The sequence below is a fragment of the Oncorhynchus masou genome, chromosome 6 (genome assembly GCF_036934945.1).
Source record: "Oncorhynchus masou masou isolate Uvic2021 chromosome 6, UVic_Omas_1.1, whole genome shotgun sequence".
Lineage (NCBI taxonomy): Eukaryota > Metazoa > Chordata > Actinopteri > Salmoniformes > Salmonidae > Oncorhynchus > Oncorhynchus masou.
This window is the reverse complement of record NC_088217.1, coordinates 3,686,081-3,698,299: the sequence shown is the minus strand read 5'-3', so window position 1 is coordinate 3,698,299 and position 12,219 is coordinate 3,686,081.

The following is a 12,219-nucleotide window of genomic DNA, read 5'->3' as shown; positions in this document are numbered from 1 at the left end:
CGGTCAGAGCCCAGGTCTAACAGAACCTGTGGTTAACGGTCAGAGCCCAGGTCTGACAGAACCTGTGGTTAACGGTCAGAGCCCAGACAGAACCTGTGGTTAACGGTCAGAGCCCAGGTCTGACAGAACCTGTGGTTAACGGTCAGAGCCCAGGTCTGACAGAACCTGTGGTTAACGGTCAGAGCCCAGACAGAACCTGTGGTTAACGGTCAGAGCCCAGGTCTGACAGAACCTGTGGTTAACGGTCAGAGCCCAGGTCTGATTAACGGTCAGAGCCCAGGTCTGACAGAACCTGTGGTTAACGGTCAGAGCCCAGGTCTGACAGAACCTGTGGTTAACGGTCAGAGCCCAGGTCTGACAGAACCTGTGGTTAACGGTCAGAGCCCAGGTCTGACAGAACCTGTGGTTAACGGTCAGAGCCCAGGTCTGACAGAACCTGTGGTTAACGGTCAGAGCCCAGGTCTGACAGAACCTGTGGTTAACGGTCAGAGCCCAGGTCTGACAGAACCTGTGGTTAACGGTCAGAGCCCAGGTCTGACAGAACCTGTGGTTAACGGTCAGAGCCCAGGTCTGACAGAACCTGTGATTAACGGTCAGAGCCCAGGTCTGACAGAACCTGTGGTTAACGGTCAGAGTCCAGGTCTGACAGAACCTGTGGTTAACGGTCAGAGTCCAGGTCTGACAGAACCTGTAGTTAACGGTCAGAGCCCAGGTCTGACAGAACCTGTGGTTAACGGTCAGAGTCCAGGTCTAACAGAACCTGTGGTTTACGGTCAGAGTCCAGGTCTGACAGAACCTGTGGTTTACGGTCAGAACCCAGGTCTGACAGAACCTGTGGTTAACGGTCAGAGCCCAGGTCTGACAGAACCTGTGCTTAACGGTCAGAGCCCAGGTCTGACAGAACCTGTGCTTAACGGTCAGAGCCCAGGTCTGACAGAACCTGTGATTAACGGTCAGAGCCCAGGTCTGACAGAACCTGTGGTTAATGGTCAGAGCCCAGGTCTGACAGAACCTGTGATGAACGGTCAGAGCCCAGGTCTGACAGAACCTGTGGTTAACGGTCAGAGCCCAGGTCTGACAGAACCTGTAGTTAACGGTCAGAGCCCAGGTCTGACAGAACCTGTGGTTAACGGTCAGAGCCCAGGTCTGACAGAACCCGTGAAGATGATCTAGGTGCTGTTGTAACCCCTCTCTAGTGGGAGACAGCAGCACCAGGTCATCTGTCTACAGCAGACCCTCTTTAGTGGGAGACAGCAGCACCAGGTCATCTGTCTACAGCAGACCCTCTTTAGTGGGAGACAGCAGCACCAGGTCATCTGTCTACAGCAGACACTTGATTTCAGTGTTGTGTAGGGTGATACCAGGTGCTGCCGATTCTTCTAATGTTTTTGCTAATTCATTAATATAGTTAAATAGTGTTGGACTTATTGGGCAGCCCTGTTTCACTCCCCGTCCCTGAGAGAAGAAGTCTATTTGCTTGTTGCCAATTTTAACCGCACATTTGTTTTTAATGTACATTGATTGAATATAATCATATGTTTTCCCTCCAATACCACTTTCTATTAGTTTATAAAAAATACTTTTGTGCTAAATTGAATCAAATGCTTTCTTGAAATCTACACAACACGAGTAGATGTTGCCTTTGTTTTGGTTATGTGTTTGTCAATTAGAGTGTGGAGGGTGGTAAATGTGGTCTGTTGTACGATAATATTTTAGAAATCCACTCTGGCTTCTGCTCAGGATGTTGCGTTTGTCAAGGAAATGTAGTCTGCTATTTATGATACTGCAGAGAATTTTCCCCAAGTTGCTGTTAACGCAAATTCCTCTATTTGGGTCAAATTTGACTCCATTTTTATAGATTGGTTCCAAATATCAGGGAAAATACCTGCAGTGAGGATAATGTTGAAGAGTTTGAGTATAGCCAATTTGAATTTGTGGTCTGTATATTTGATTGATTGATTGATGATTGGTCTGTATATTTGATTGATTGATTGATTATTTCATTTAAAATAGCATCAGCACCACAGGCCTTTTTGGGTTGGAGAGTGCATAGACTTAAATGTAATGTAATGTAATGCATAGTTGTTCCCATAATTCTTCTTCTGTATTGGGGTGTCCACAGGATTCTCTCTCACTCTCTGTGTCTGTGTCTCTGTCTCTCTCTCACTCTCTCTCTCTCTCTCTCACTCTCTGTGTCTGTGTCTGTCTCTCTCTCACTCTCTGTGTATGTGTCTGTCTCTCTCTCACTCTCTCTCACTCTCTGTATGTCTGTCTCTCTCTCACTCTCTGTGTCTGTCTCTCTCTCTCTCTCACTCTCTGTCTCTATCTCTCTCTCACTCTCTGTGTCTCTGTCTCTCTCTCACTCTCTCTCTCTCTCACTCTCTGTGTCTGTGTCTGTCTCTCTCTCACTCTCTGTGTCTCTCTCTCTCTGTGTCTCTGGCTCTCTCTCACTCTCTGTGTCTCTGTCTGTCTCTCTCTCACTCTCTGTGTCTCTGTCTCTCTCTCTCTCTCTCACTCTCTGTGTCTGTGTCTCTCTCTCTCTCACTCTCTGTGTCTCTCTCTCTCACACTCTCTGTGTCTGTGTCTCTGTCTCTCTCTCACTCTCCACAGGATTCTGATAGTCTTTGACTGCTGATTCAAGGATTTGTAATTTTTCTTGTATATCTTTTTGTTCTGGGCTCTTTGTTATATTGCTGTGGAGATTTGCAAAGTGATTTCTCCACACATCCCCATCTTGGAGAGACAATTCCTCACGATGAGGTTTGTTTAATTTATTCCAATCCTCCCAGAAGTGGTTTGATTCTATGGATTCCTCAATTCCATCCATCTGATTTCTAATGTGCTGTTCCTTTTTTGTTCTTAAGGTGTGTTTGTATTGCTTCAGTGTCTCCCCATATTGAAGGCCTATATTTTTGTTGTCTGGTTCTCTGTGTTTTTGATTAGATATATTTCTCAATGACTTTCTTAGATTTTTGCAATCATTATCAAATCATTTTTCCTTTTCTATTATTTCTGGTTTGCTCTTGTGCCTCTTTAGATTAGCCAAGGAGGCTAATTTGCCAAATATAAAGTTTATATTCCAAACGGCCAAATTTACACCTTCATTGCTGAAGGAGAATTTTAAGGCTAAAAAGTTGTCCAGGAGAGATTGTCTTTTTTGGCAACTAATTGCTTTTTGGTAGATGTCTGTACTGTTTGCACTCCATCTATAGGCCTGTTTTGTACCATGTCATGTATTGGGCCGTGATGCTTCATTGTTGGGTTCTGCTCTTCTCAGATACACTGTGATTTTACTGTGGTCTGAGAGAGGTGTCAGTGGGATGACTGTGAAGGCTCTGAGAGAGGTGTCAGTGGGCTGACTGTGAAGGCTCTGAGAGAGGTGTCAGTGGGCTGACTGTGAAGGCTCTGAGAGAGGTGTCAGTGGGCTGACTGTGAAGGCTCAGAGAGAGGTGTCAGTGGGCTGACTGTGAAGGCTCAGAGAGAGGTGTCAGTGGGCTGACTGTGAAGGCTCTGAGAGAGGTGTCAGTGGGCTGACTGTGAAGGCTCTGAGAGAGGTGTCAGTGGGCTGACTGTGAAGGCTCTGAGAGAGGTGTCAGTGGGCTGACTGTGAAGGCTCTGAGAGAGGTGTCAGTGGGCTGACTGTGAAGGCTCTGAGAGAGGTGTCAGTGGGCTGACTGTGAAGGCTCTGAGAGAGGTGTCAGTGGGCTGACTGTGAAGGCTCTGAGAGAGGTGTCAGTGGGCTGACTGTGAAGGCTCAGAGAGGTGTCAGTGGGCTGACTGTGAAGGCTCAGAGAGGTGTCAGTGGGCTGACTGTGAAGGCTCTGAGAGAGGTGTCAGTGGGCTGACTGTGAAGGCTCAGAGAGGTGTCAGTGGGCTGACTGTGAAGGCTCTGAGAGAGGTGTCAGTGGGCTGACTGTGAAGGCTCTGAGAGAGGTGTCAGTGGGCTGACTGTGAAGGCTCTGAGAGAGGTGTCAGTGGGCTGACTGTGAAGGCTCTGAGAGAGGTGTCAGTGGGCTGACTGTGAAGGCTCTGAGAGAGGTGTCAGTGGGCTGACTGTGAAGGCTCTGAGAGAGGTGTCAGTGGGCTGACTGTGAAGGCTCTGAGAGAGGTGTCAGTGGGCTGACTGTGAAGGCTCTGAGAGAGGTGTCAGTGGGCTGACTGTGAAGGCTCTGAGAGAGGTGTCAGTGGGCTGACTGTGAAGGCTCTGAGAGAGGTGTCAGTGGGCTGACTGTGAAGGCTCTGAGAGAGGTGTCAGTGGGCTGACTGTGAAGGCTCTGAGAGAGGTGTCAGTGGGCTGACTGTGAAGGCTCTGAGAGAGGTGTCAGTGGGCTGACTGTGAAGGCTCTGAGAGAGGTGTCAGTGGGCTGACTGTGAAGGCTCTGAGAGAGGTGTCAGTGGGCTGACTGTGAAGGCTCTGAGAGAGGTGTCAGTGGGCTGACTGTGAAGGCTCAGAGAGGTGTCAGTGGGCTGACTGTGAAGGCTCTGAGAGAGGTGTCAGTGGGCTGACTGTGAAGGCTCTGAGAGAGGTGTCAGTGGGCTGACTGTGAAGGCTCAGAGAGGTGTCAGTGGGCTGACTGTGAAGGCTCTGAGAGAGGTGTCAGTGGGCTGACTGTGAAGGCTCTGAGAGAGGTGTCAGTGGGCTGACTGTGAAGGCTCTGAGAGAGGTGTCAGTGGGCTGACTGTGAAGGCTCTGAGAGAGGTGTCAGTGGGCTGACTGTGAAGGCTCTGAGAGAGGTGTCAGTGGGCTGACTGTGAAGGCTCTGAGAGAGGTGTCAGTGGGCTGACTGTGAAGGCTCTGAGAGAGGTGTCAGTGGGCTGACTGTGAAGGCTCTGAGAGAGGTGTCAGTGGGCTGACTGTGAAGGCTCTGAGAGAGGTGTCAGTGGGCTGACTGTGAAGGCTCTGAGAGAGGTGTCAGTGGGCTGACTGTGAAGGCTCTGAGAGAGGTGTCAGTGGGCTGACTGTGAAGGCTCAGAGAGGTGTCAGTGGGCTGACTGTGAAGGCTCTGAGAGAGGTGTCAGTGGGCTGACTGTGAAGGCTCTGAGAGAGGTGTTAGTGGGCTGACTGTGAAGGCTCTGAGAGAGGTGTTAGTGGGCTGACTGTGAAGGCTCTGAGAGAGGTGTTAGTGGGCTGACTGTGAAGGCTCTGAGAGAGGTGTTAGTGGGCTGACTGTGAAGGCTCTGAGAGAGGTGTCAGTGGGCTGACTCTGAAGGCTTTGAGAGACTCTGGGTTTAGGTTGGTGATAAAGTAGTCTACAGTACTGCTGCCAAGGGATGATCTGTAGGTGTACCTACCAAAAGAGTCCCCTCAGCCTTCCATTGACTATGTACAGACCCAGTGTTCGACAGAGCTTCACGAGCTGTACTCCATTTTTGTTTCTGTGGGGGTATATGGAGTGGGAAAGGTTGTTGCTTCCTGGTAGCTGTTTATCCCCATGACTGTTAACAGTATCTTGTTCTTCTGCTGTTCTAGCATTCAGGTCTCCACAGACCAGTACGTTGCCTTGGGCCTGAAAGGGACTTCCCCCTCTAGAATGGAGAAACTCTCGTCATTGAAGGAGGGTGACTCTGAGGGGGGATGTATGTGGCACAGAGGAAGACGTTTGTCTGTAAAGATGGTCTCGTTGATTTTTAACCAGATAAAGAATGATCCTGTTTTGATCAATTTGATTGAATGAGTTAGTTCAGATTTATACCATATTAGCATTCCCCCTGAGTCTCTGCCCTGAGTCTCTGCCCTGAGTCAATTACCCTGTCCTGAGTCTCTGCCCTGTCCTGAGTCTCCGCCCTGTCCTGAGTCTCCGCCCTGTCCTGAGTCTCCGCCCTGTCCTGAGTCTCTTACCCTGTCCTGAGTCTCTGCCCTGCCCTGAGTCTCTGCGCTGCCCTGAGTCTCTGTCCTGAGTCTCTTACCCTGTCCTGAGTCTCTGCCCTGTCCTGAGTCTCTGTCCTGAGTCTCTTACCCTGTCCTGAGTCTCTGCCCTGTCCTGAGTCTCTGTCCTGAGTCTCTTACCCTGTCCTGAGTCTCTGCCCTGTCCTGAGTCTCTGTCCTGAGTCTCTTACCCTGTCCTGAGTCTCTGCCCTGAGTAAATTACCCTGTCCTGAGTCTCTGCCCTGCCCTGAGTCTCTGCCCTGCCCTGAGTCTCTGCCCTGAGTCAATTACCCTGTCCTGAGTCTCTGCCCTGTCCTGAGTCTCTGCCCTGAGTCAATTACCCTGTCCTGAGTCTCTGCCCTGCCCTGAGTCTCTGCCCTGCCCTGAGTCTCTGCCCTGAGTCAATTACCCTGTCCTGAGTCTCTGCCCTGTCCTGAGTCTCTGCCCTGAGTCAATTACCCTGTCCTGAGTCTCTGCCCTGTCCTGAGTCTCTTCCCTGTCCTGAGTCTCTGCCCGGTCCTGAGTCTCTGCCCTGTCCTGAGTCTCTGCCCTGTCCTGAGTCAATTACCCTGTCCTGAGTCTCTGCCCTGAGTCAATTACCCTGTCCTGAGTCTCTGTCCTGAGTCTCTTACCCTGTCCTGAGTCTCTTACCCTGTCCTGAGTCTCTGCCCTGTCCTGAGTCTCTTACCCTGTCCTGAGTCTCTTACCCTGTCCTGAGTCTCCGCCCTGTCCTGAGTCTCCGCCCTGTCCTGAGTCTCCGCCCTGTCCTGAGTCTCCACCCTGTTTGATTCCTTTTAATTTAGTGGATGGTATGATTACCTCCCTATAACCTAGTGGACAGCCAGTGGAAACATCACCTCTGCACCATGTTTCCTGTAGTACTACAATATCAACATCATTAATTTATTTCAGGAAGTCTGGGATTCTGCTCTTTAGCCCAAAAGCAGAGGACTTCAATCCTTGTACATTCCAACATGCAAGGTAAAAACTTTTTTTCTTTACCTTCAAAATGAGACAAACAATCCAACGAGAACTATTAAAATATGATTTTTCAATTAACGTAAACTCTTATTACATAAATGTGATTTGTTTATAATTTAAGATAGCATTTGTGTCATGCCACTTGGGTGGGTGTAGTGTGAGGATGGTGGAGTTCTTGTGCTCATCTTACCATGACCCTCGGCCTATCACGTGAGCATCCATGACCCTCGGCCTATCACGTGAGCATCCATGACCCTCGGCCTATCACGTGAGCATCCATGACCCTCGGCCTATCACGGAGCATCCATGACCCTCGGCCTATCACGTGAGCATCCATGACCCTCGGCCTATCACGTGAGCATCCATGACCCTCGGCCTATCACGTGAGCATCCATGACCCTCGGCCTATCACGTGAGCATCCATGACCCTCGGCCTATCACGTGAGCATCCATGACCCTCGGCCTATCACGTGAGCATCCATGACCCTCGGCCTATCACGTGAGCATCCATGACCCTCGGCCTATCACGTGAGCATCCATGACCCTCGGCCTATCACGTGAGCATCCATGACCCTCGGCCTATCACGTGAGCATCCATGACCCTCGGCCTATCACGTGAGCATCCATGACCCTCTGCCTATCACATGTGAGCATGCATGACCCTCGGCCTATCATGTGAGCATCCATGACCCTCGGCCTATCACATGTGAGCATCCATGACCCTCGGCCTATCACATGTTTTTATTTGATTTATTTCACCTTTATTTAACCAGGTAGGCTAGTTAAGAACAAGTTCTCATTTACAATTGCGACCTGGCCAAGATAAAGCAAAGCAGTTCGACACAAACAACAACACAGAGTTACACATGGAATAAACAAATATACAGTCAATAATAGTCTATATACAATGTGAGCAAATGAGGTGAGATAAGGGAGGTAAAGGCAAAAAAAAGGCCATGGTGGCAAAGTAAATACAATATAGCAAGTAAAACACTGGAATGGTAGATTTGCAGTGGAAGAATGTGTAAGGTAGAGATAATGGGGTGCAAAGGAGCAAAATAAATAAATACAGTAGGGGGAAGAGGTAGTTATTTGGCCTAAATGATAGGTGGGCTATGTACAGGTGCAGTAATCTGTGAGCTGCTCTGACAGTTGGTGCTTAAAGCTAGTGAGGGAGATAAGTGTTTCCAGTTTCAGAGATTTTTGTAGTTCGTTCCAGTCATTGGCAGCAGAGAACTTGAAGGAGAGGCGGACAAAGGAAGAATTGGTTTTGGGGTTAGCCAGAGAGATATACCTGCTGGAGCGTGTGCTACAGGTGGGTGATGCTACGGTGACCAGCGAGCTGAGATAAGGGGGGACTTTACCTAGCAGGGTCTTGCAGATGACATGGAGCCAGTGGGTTTGGCGACGAGTATGAAGCGAGGGCCAGCCAACGAGAGCGTTCAGGTCGCAGTGGTGGGTAGTATATGGGGCTTTGGTGACAAAACGGATGGCATTGTGATAGACTGCATCCAGTTTGTTGAGTAGAGTATTGAGGCTATTTTGTAAATGACATCGCCGAAGTTGAGGATTGGTAGGATGGTCAGTTTTACAAGGGTATGTTTGGCAGCATGAGTGAAGGATGCTTTGTTGCGAAATAGGAAGCCAATTTCAAGATTTAACTTTGGATTGGAGATGTTTGATATGGGTCTGGAAGGAGAGTTTACAGTCTAACCAGACACCTAGGTATTTGTAGGTATTTGTAGTTGTCCACATATTCTAAGTCAGAACCGTCCAGAGTAGTGATGTTGGACGGGTGGTCAAGTGTGGTCAGCGATTGGTTGAAGAGCATGCATTTAGTTTTACTTGCATTTAAGAGCAATTGGAGGCCACGGAAGGAGAGTTGTATGGCACTGAAGCTCGCCTGGAGGGTTGTTAACACAGTGTCCAAAGAAGGGCCAGAAGTATACAGAATGGTGTTGTCTGCGTAGAGGTGGAACAGAGACTCACCAGCAGCAAGAGCGACATCATTGATGTATACAGAGAAGAGAGTCGGCCCAAGAATTGAACCCTGTGGCACCCCCATAGAGACTGCCAGAGGCCCGGACAACAGGCCCTCCGATTTGACACACTGAACTCTATCAGAGAAGTAGTTGGTGATCCAGGTGAGGCAATCATTTGGGAAACCAAGGCTATCGAGTCTGCCGATAAGGATGTCAAAAACCTTGGCCAGGTCAATGAATACGGCTGCACAGTATTGTTTCTTATCGATGGCGGTTAGGATATCGTTTAGGACCTTGAGCGTGGCTGAGGTGCACCCATGACCAGCTCTGGAACCAGATTGCATAGCGGAGAAGGTATGGTGGGATTCGAAATGGTCGGTAATCTGTTTGTTGACTTGGCTTTCAAAGACCTTAGAAAGGCAGGGTAGGATAGATATTGGTCTGTAGCAGTTTGGGTCAAGAATGTCCCCCGCTTTGAAGAGGGGGATGACCGCAGCTGCTTTCCAATCCTTGGGAATCTCAGATGATGTGAGAGGTTGAACAGGCTAGTAATAGGGGTGGCATCAATTTCAGCAGATCATTTTAGAACGAAAGGGTCCAGATTGTCTAGCCTGGCTGATTTGTAAGGGTCCAGATTTTCAGAACATCAGATGACTGGATTTAGGAGAAGGAGAAATGGAGAAGGCTTTGGTGAGTTGCTGTGGGGGGTGCAGTGCTGTTGACCGGGGTAGGGGTTGCCAGGTGGTAGCCAGGTGGAAAGCATGGCCAACCGTAGAAAAATGCTTATTGAAATTCTCAATTATAGTGGATTTATCGGTGGTGACAGTGTTTCCTATCTTCAGTGCAGTGGGCAGCTTGGAGGAGGTGTTCTTAGTCTCCATGGACTTTACAGTGTCCCAGAACTTTGAGTTTGTGTTGCAGGAAGCAAATTTCTGCTTGAAAAAGCTAGCCTTGGCTTTTCTAACTGCCTGTGTATATTGGTTTCTAGCTTCCCTGAAAAGTTGCATATCATGGGGGCTGTTTGATGCTAATGCAGAACGCCATAGGATGTTTTTGTGTTGGTTAAGGGCAGTCAGGTCTGGCGAGAACCAAGGGCTATATCTGTTCCTGGTTCTAAATTTCTTGAATGGGGCATGTTTATTTAAGATGGTGAGGAAGGCATTTAAAAAAAACAAACAGGCATCCTCTACTGATGGGAAGCGGTCAATATCCATCCAGGATACCCCGGCCAGGTCGATTAGAAAGGCCTGCTCGCTGAAGTGTTTCAGTGAGCGTTTGACAGTGATGAGTGGAGGTCGTTTGACCACTGACCCATTACGGATGCAGGCAATGAGGCAGTGATCGCTGAGATCTTGGTTGAAAACAAGGTGTATTTGGGGGGCAAGTTGGTTAGGATGATATCTATGAAGGTGCCCATGTTTACGGCTTTAGGGTGGTACCTGGTAGGTTCATTGATAATTTGTGTGAGATTGAGGGCATCAAGCTCAGATTGTAGGATGGCTGGGGTGTTAAGCATGTTCCAGTTTAGGTCACCGAACAGTACGAACTCTGAAGATAGAACGGCCAAAGGGGGCGGTCCCCCATCTATCTTGTCTGAAAATGTTGTAGTTAGGGATGAAGATTTCAGAATTTTTGGTGGTCTTCCTAAGCCAGGATTCAGACACAGCTAGAACATCCGGGTTGGCAGAGTGTGCTAAAGCAGTGAATAAAACGAACTGAGGGAGGAGGCTTCTAATATTAACATGCATGAAACCAAGGCTATTACGGTTACAGAAGTCATCAAAAGAGAGCACCTGGGGAATAGGAGTGGAGCTAGGCACTGCAGGGCCTGGATTCACCTCTACATCGCCAGTGGAACAGAGGAGGAGTAGGATAAGGGTACGGCTAAATGCTATGAGAATTGGTCGTCTAGAACGTCTGGGACAGAGAGTAAAAGGAGGTTTCTGGGGGCGATAAAATAGCTTCTAGGTATAATGTACAGACAAAGGTATGGTAGGATGTGAATACAGTGGAGGTAAACCTCGGTATTGAGTGATGATGAGCGAGACGTGAGCATAGTAGACTCCGCATTTGTTTAATGTCACTCATTTCATTGGTGGGGGCTGGGCCAGTTGCTCCTCTCACAGCCTGTGTGTCGCTCTGCCTGCTGGGCTGGGGCTCCTCCAAGTGTGGGTCTGCGGTGGGGCGCAGGGGGGTGGGAGGCCTCGCCTGGGTGGCTCTGAAGCTGGGCTGGGGTGGTGTGTGCTACGCTGGCTGTGGTGGGCAATGAGGTTGGTGGTGCTGTGGTCGTGGCTGGGGGGTCCAGGGTGCTGGTCCGGGGTGTTGTCTCGGTGATCTCGGAGGGATGGAGAGGTCGGGCTGCGGTTTAAAGCAACGTCCTTGAGTCTTGGCAAGGATGGGGACTGTCTCCCTGTTCAGGTGAACATGGTCATAGAGACGGTCCAGATCGAGGGTGGGATGGTGGGCCAGGTGAACATGGTCATAGAGACGGTCCAGATGGAGGATGGGGACTGTCTCCCTGTACAGGTGAACATGGTCATAGAGACGGTCCAGATCGAGGGTGGGATGGTGGGCCAGGTGAACTTGGTCATAGAGACAGTCCAGATCGAGGGTGGGATGGTGGGGACTGTCTCCCTGTAAAGGTGAACATGGTCATAGAGACTATCCAGATCGAGGGTGGGATGGTCCCGGGAGAGGCTGGCGTTTATTCTTTGGATTGTGGCAGGGTGGAAGTCCTTCCTCTGTAGAAGGGTTGACGCCACGATTCTTGAGTTGGGGAAGATTGCGGAGGCCTTCTCAATCACTCCCCGTAGTGAAGTGGCCACCCTCTCCTGCTGAGCACGCAGGTCGTTGCTTCCGGTGTGTATGATTATGTGGCTCGGCGACCCGAGATCAATTCCCATTTGAGTCCATCAACAGGACGATGTCAGACAATGTTTTTTCTGGACTGGAGGGGGCAGATGGGGGGCTGGTGGGAGTTGGAGCTGGGGTGTGGCTGGTCTGCCGGTGCTGCTGTCAGTGGGTTGGGGAGGAGGGGTGCAGCAGGCAGGGCTGGGGAAGCCTGGCTGGTTGAGCTGGTCTCCTATGCTGTGTGAAGGCAGGTCATAGAGTGGTGTTCTTGCTGCTCCTGCAGCATGTCCTCTGTTCTCTCCTGCAGCCTGTCCTTTGTCCTCTTTCTCTCCTGCAGCTCCTCTCTTAGTGTGGTCAGATCGTTATTACTGTTCTGCCTGTCTTTTTGGAGCTCTCTCTCTCTTGCTCTAATCAGAGACCAATATGTTCCAGGCAGGTGCATCTGTGTGAGAGTGTGAAGAGAGAGTTGAGGATGTTTCACCAGTTAGCCAAACTCACAGCGCCCCCATCTGACAGAACTGCAGAACAGAACAGGACGGA